Genomic DNA, 7,568 nt, shown 5'->3' with positions numbered 1-7,568 from the left:
CATGCCATACAGTAAAGCTGCATGCCCTCGGGAAAAATTACGGCTTTAGTTTCCACTTGCTTTCAGCCGTTCACAGTAATACCGCAGCAAAAGCTATACGCTATAAAAATTGTGCTGGAGTACGTATTCAGTGCATGAAGAAGTCATGATAGAAAAAATGGTTCAAATGGCTCTGAGCACTATGGGACTTAACATCTATGGTCATCAGTCCCCTAGAACTTAGAACTACTTAAACCTAAATAACCTAAGGACATCACACAACACCCAGTCGTCACGAGGCAGAGAAAAAAGTCATGATATTATTACCTAATAAAAACGAATCAAAATTCTTGTTTCGCAACCTTATTAGTTCATTGGTTTACCATGGTTTAAATGTCACTTAGTAATGCTTAAAAACTACTGGATGTCAGTTCAGGTCCCCCAAAACGAGAATAATCGTTTCACTTACAAATATATTTCAGACACAATGCGTACAGAGGATGTGGACGTAATACAGACTGGCTGCTTTCTTTAGGGTCATCAGTCTCCCGACTGGTTTGACGCGGCCCACCTCGTAATGTTGGTCCAGTGCTAGTCTGTGATGAAAAGATTCTTTTCATCAGAGAGTAGTACTGGACCAACATCTTCCTCACTTACTTGTTGGACGTATTCCAGTCTGTCTCTCATTGCGATTTTTACTTTCTTTAACACTCCCTACCACCATGGAAGTTATTCCGGTGCCTTAATAGACTGCTGTAAACATTTAATTTCTGGTGCTTCATTTTAACATGTCCCTGTAGCAAACATGTTTCTCTTTTTCTCTTAACATCCCTATAAATATTCCGAGCTGCAGTAGGCCCCAGATCATACTGGTTTGTACCGTCATATTGCGCATCGTAGACTTCCAAATAGGGCATAAAGGGCAAAATATCTGTTTTCGTGTAATTAATGAAATTTGTTGATAGACGTTAATTTTATAGCTGCTGTGTCGCGCTCAGGACAGCATATTCATCGGAAAATTCGTCTAGCAAACAATTATACGCATTAAAAGCTAAACCCAATGATACGGAAAATTGACACCACCAGTAAGAAAGAGACAGTCTAAACCAGTTAAAGAGGTTTGGCCTTTGACCATAATCTTAGGTCTAAAGACTGTGTATTTTAAATGTTTTTTTATTCCAGTCAGTAATGACCATCCTCACATTTACAATATAAAAATATATACACCTAGTGAGCAGTGTGTCTTTCAACACAATACAGCGTTACGTATCACAATATACTATCATACAACCAGGGAAATGTACAGATAAAATATGGTAAAACGTACCTATTCTACACCATGTCCTTAAGTGGTAAGGCCGCAATGGAATCGTCATAACATATAAATTACTCAGCACAGCATCGTCACATAGATCTAAAATAAGGGGTAGAATAGGCCACATCGCCCACACAGTCATTTTTGCAACTGGCTACTGAGGTACAGTAGCTACAAGAAATATGTTTGCCTACATCCTAGCTAGATGTCGCTACTGTGGGCTTGGATGTAATCATCATTTACGTAAGAAACATAATCTGATAAAAACACATTAGGTAAAATAGATGTAATAGACTTTTAAATATTGATAACTATTATAGAAACCAATTATGATACAGTAAAAGATGAATACAGTTACCCATATAAAATTATTTAAAGGACATACATACAGATAATAGGTCTGACACTTTTATGGTGAATTTACGGTCAAAAATTAATATACGTAATACATTGCCTGAAGCAACCTATAAATTAGCTATGAAAGATAAAGTGTCTGTATAACAGCTGAAGAAAAGATAGATCAATGATTTATGTTGAGAACAGTAGGCATTTGCCTTATTTCCATACATTCGTCGCTCTAATACTGTAACTGATTATCTCCTACCTATTCATGGATTGTACGGCCAGACTAGATAATTTTTTTTTGTTGACTGTTAACATGTTGTTTAATCGTTTTCTGTGGGAGACATATCACGATGTTTGTTAAGCCCTCTAGTGGTTAATTTCTTACGATCGGTGCACCCCTACTTAACGTCCTGGCGGCCGACGAAACAGAGGGCGCTGATCATTCATCTGCCTTTTTTTTCAGCTGTCGTATGGACATTTAATCTTTCATAGGCAATTTATAGGTTGCTACAGGCAAAGTATTACGTATATTAATTGTTGACCGCAAATTCACCATAAAAAGGGTCGGACCTATTCTCTTTATATATTTCCTTTTAATAATTTTGTATGGGAAGCTGTATTCGTCTTTTAATGTAACACAACTGGTTTCTATGATAATTATCAATTTTAAAAGTCTGCTACATATATTTTACCTAATGTGTTTTTATCAGATTGTTTTTTGCGTAAATGGTGACTACATTTAAGCCCACAGTAGCGACCTCTAGGTAGGATATAGGCAAACAGATTTCTGGTAGCTACTGTACATCAGTAGCCAGATGCAATAATGACCGTGTGGTCGATGTGGCCTATTCTACACCTTATTTTACATCTATGTGACGATGCTGTGCTGAGTATATTTATATGTTATGACGATGCCATTACGGCCTTATCACTTAAGGACATGGTGTAGAATAGGTACGTTTTACCATATTTTATCTGTACGTTTCCCTGGTTGTATGATAGTATATTGTGATAGGTAATGCTGTATTGTGTTGAAAGACACGCTGTTCACTAGGTGTATATATTTTTCTATTGTAAATGTGAGGATGGTCATTATTGACTGAAACCGGTCATCGTCAAAAGAATTGATATTGTGATCAAAGACTCGAATAAAAAAAACATTTGACAGTATTGGATCACTGTTCATATACGTGACTATGTCGCAGCTGGTGAGACTGTGTATTTCTCTTGGTAAATTTGTGTCAGTTGTACGTGTGACTGGTAAGCAACGGAAATTTGTGGTCAACTATAGCTATTTTTCTAGCACTGATCTCTTCACTCACACAGTGTCTTCGTTAAGTGTTCGTCAAAGGTGGTCTCAAAAACGACGAGACTGAACGCGTACCATTCTTCCATGGAGAAATTCTAACTAACTCTAAGAAAGACCTCGCTGAATATCATTAGATTAGTGTCTTGGATTGTTGCGCATTTGGATGAGTAAACAACGTCTGTCTCTTTGCAATTTAACGGTTTAACAAGATCATCCTTTTCATTGCACTACGCCTACACCTATATCCACACTCGCCGAACCACTGTGAGCTACTAGACAGAATGTATTTCACGTTTTACTAACAACGCTATACCCTCCTATTACAGCCTGTTAAGTTCCCACAATTTTATAGATCAGAAACCTATTTGCTTCAATATCTCGAGTGATACAAGGGCTAAGAGTAATTCAGGTACTGAAAGATTTGTACGTTAAATGAAACGGTAGTAAATCACAGTTTGTTTGGTATGTTATCGCTTAGTGCATCTTTGAATGAAAATGCAATGAACATTATAAGTTTATTCGGAATGTTGTCACTTTAAACGTCTTTGCGTGCCGATCACATGAGCAATACCCAATATCTTGTTTCCAGACATTGCATTATTGAGTAGACTGCGGGCAAGCAAATAGGCAAGAGTCGAGTTGAGTTGCAGCATTTCGCAGTAGTAGTTCTTGAATCATGGAGAGCGAGTGTTGGATCTTGGCGGAATGAGTAACTTGGATAGCGGATGCGCCACACAGAGATTTCTGCTTGACTGGCTCCATTATGCATAACCCGAGGATGAAGCATGACTTTTACGCCTATTCTATAAAGGGACAGTGCTTCAGAAGGGCCAACTTATTTTGAATTTGTTAGCTGCAAGGGCTAGTTCAGAAATTATTGCTGTGCAAAGACCTGTCCAATGATATCTACGTGCTGCTAACCAGGGATAACAGCCAGTCATGTGTTCAGTATTTAATTAGCCTATCCCCATTTAGTATGCTTAAATCGTATTGCATTAGTAATTCAAGAAAAGAATGAAACAGAAATATTTTATAGAAGCACAAATTCTGGTGTATAACAATGCCGAGAAAGTCAATGCTGACTGTTCATATTAGCTTCATTTTACTTTTGTTCCGTTAAAAGGACTGAATATAATTTCGAAGTACTTCCTTTTGTCATTTATAAATGTTTCACAAAGCATATCCCCAATATTTGAAAAAATTAAAAAGAGATTGGTAAAATTTGCATTGTCACGCATAGCAATTTCGTGTGAATAATAATTTTGAAAAACAGTAACAAACTAAATGCTAAAACAGCAATTTAAAGGAAATAAAAATGAGAAGGCAAAATGAGGCCCAGTGATTTATTTGAGTTCATCATTTCGTCTATGCAACCAGAGCAGAGTCAAGTTATCCGTGAAATGATAAAAAAAAAAAATTCTGTAGGGCCTAAATGAACATTTTTGACAAAATATTAGGAACTGTTTATAATTAGTGAAATTTCATATAAATACGACGGATGCGTTTTTGTAACAGGCTGTAACACCATATATCTAATACTCTACTGATTTATTTTGCTTTTTTTGCTTTGGTTTAATGTTATAACATTGAGTATCTGTAAATGTGTTTGAATCGATAACATAACTTGTACACTCCTTTCTTTGTAAAAACTTTGATGGCATGGTTTGATTCTATGCAATGTAGTATATCTGTCATTTAAATTCTTTGTCCCATTTGGAGGGAGACAAAACTTACTGTATACATTTGGAATTTGGGTGCATAATTTTTTGTAGAAATACTAATATGTGCAAATGTTCTATTTTATATAATGTGTTCGTTTGCTGTTATGTAAACTGCTGATCCTCACTTATGGTTCTTAGTCATTTTGTATGTAAAACGTCTTGTGGTTCCCCTCGGGAACGGAACTGTGTAGCGCGCGCAAAATGTGGCTGGGCTAGGTAGAAAAGATGGAACCAAGAGTCAGTCGGGGACGAGCTACCAAACTGTGCACTGCCATGTAAATGTTGCATTTTGTGCTGGTTCCGAGAGAGGCTTTTTCTGCTCCTTTCTAATGCCTCGGATGGATGGATAAATAGCTGGAACAATTCTGGAATTGGTATTAATCATCGCCACCAAGAGGGGGCAGAGTCCAGCAATTCTGTCTGCAAATCCGCCTACCAACATGCAGTTGCCACCACATTGCGCAGTCACTGTAAAGGAGTACTATAATAATGTACAGTGAAGGATCAGCTTATTGAGCGATTTAGTGTGCACAAATATAAGGTAACTTATAACTGAATTTATGTACCTACCTTAATTTTTTCCTTATCATAACACCTCTCAGGTTCCTCTCCGTTTGAACTAAAGTGATTACCGAGTGTCCCTACTGAAAGAACATTAAAGACCAGTGTTTTGCTGATTAATGCCTCTTGAACATAGTAAAAAGAAAGTTAAAGTTAATGTGGAAAGAGAGTGAGTTAAAGTAAATTATGCTTACTGAAAATAATTTTCCTATTGAAACTGCTTATTAAAGTGTTGTTGCCTACTTCAAAATTAAAAGTTCTTAAGACTGAGGCTTATAAAGTTTTGCTTAGTAAATGATCACATTGCTGCCTGTTGTAAATCGCAGAAGGTGAGTCAGTATCTTGCAAATTTGTCAACATTGTGTCTCACTGCAGTAAAAGTCGTGAATTGCATTTATGGAAGGTTATATACTCGTTTGCTAAGTGTTTGTCTCTCTTGTGTATTGGAAGTGCATATTAATAGTATAACAGGATCCACAGTTTGTCTATTGTGTTAACGCTAGGTAACAAGTAATGGGAAGACCACTATCTCTGAAAACACTAATTTCTTTATTCAAAAGACAGTGAGAAATAACCAGTTGATGAATTCCATATAACCTTCATTCTTAATAGAAAAGTATTTAGCTGAGAAAGACTTACCCTGTGATCAGTTCATAATTTTGCAGTGAACTATGTTTATAGTTTCATGTCAGCTAGGAAAATGTTTGAACAATAATACTGAACCTATGTCCAATTAATGATTCTGCAGTGAATATTAATAGTAACGTTATAAAGACCATTCAGTTTGAATAAGTCCTGAAAGTAATAGAGTGTTTCGGTATCTGTTATATTTTTGCAAATAGTTTGTACTGCTCTAGCTGCTAGCTTTAATCTTACAGTAAACATATGTATGTGTCAGAGTTCATTTCACTCGCGTGTGGCCAAGTCTATGTTGTGTTTGTCCGTTAAAGTTACTCATACCTACTTTCTTAAACGAGAATGTTAATCTTTCCCTTGCCTAATTAGGCTGGCGACCGTTTTCTTTTTTCTTTAAACGGTGTAGATAGGCAAAAATATTGTTTATTACTGTTCAAATATTTACATAATTCTGACTTTCACTTCCGATAAGCCACCTCCGTTTGGTACAACACCGTCAACATAACAAAATTCCTCTCACAGGGTAACACTGCTCTGTTGCTTTATACCATAGTTGCTTTAACTAGATAATTTTATTTCACGACCTGCCTCCAACTTCAAGGTTATGGTATAGCAGTAGCGGACGGTAGTGTTATAAGGCCACATTTAAATTGATTCTTGTGAATCATTCCATAATGCAATCCAATTTATAGTCAGTCAGGAGCATTTCAGATTAATTAAAATGACAGTCCTACAAAGAAATTTGCATTAATAAGTTCATGCTCAAAAGTAGGGTAGTTACGTTGATTCTAGATCTGATCTGTAATCTGAATTAAAAAATCAGACAGTTTTCAGATCGTTAGTGAGAAATTCAGTTAAACACCATTAGGGTACAACTAACAACATGCAGACAACTACAGCTTTCTGTACAACAAAATTCCATGTCTCTGTGCCCACGATCAATTGCCGGAAACCTCATTTCGATATCTTGAAACAAAGGGATGCTCGGTTTAGGTGATTCTTCGTACATAAAGAAAGAAAGGAAGACCGTTGCACTGGATGCAATGAGATGTAAGTAAAAAAGAAATGTAAAATAAAAGATGGAGTGACTCTGGTAGTATACAGGAGTACATTTGGCGACCTCGCTGTCTGCTGTGTCAGGCGTTTTCACCTGATGCGGTAATGGAGGCTGACCGCTCAGAAAGCCTGTGACACGGGCGACTGTACACAGCGCCGCACTCACCCTGACAAACGGTGACGTGTCCCGCTCGGATCCGTTTTGCGGTTTGATGCCGTAACGTGACAGCTTTCCACAAATGTGTTGCGCGGTTCCGAATAGCCCAGCGCAACACTTGCCGCGTCCTAGTCTCTCCCCTGAGGGATCGAGGAATTTTGTTACTGGTTTTATTGGACGAATATTATCAACACTATACTAATTTTCTACTAACAGTTAACAGAGACTGGCTTTGCAAATTTACACGGGCCTAGAGGTTACTGACCTGAATTAGTAACGCAGTTTGTAACAGCTACATTCAAGTGAATTTTATATTGCAAACTGAAGAATACTCATATAAATATTTCAGGACTCATTGCAATTACCGTTACGTGTAAAATGAGGGATGGAGTTTAGTGTTTTGTCGAGAATTAAAACGTTAAGACAGATTGACAGCTCAGTTCGAGAAGTAGTATATCGACACTCGTTTTAGAAATATGCATCCCAAAT

Source organism: Schistocerca cancellata, chromosome 3 (assembly GCF_023864275.1).
Source record: "Schistocerca cancellata isolate TAMUIC-IGC-003103 chromosome 3, iqSchCanc2.1, whole genome shotgun sequence".
Taxonomy (NCBI): domain Eukaryota; kingdom Metazoa; phylum Arthropoda; class Insecta; order Orthoptera; family Acrididae; genus Schistocerca; species Schistocerca cancellata.
Note: the sequence above shows the minus strand (reverse complement) of the source record.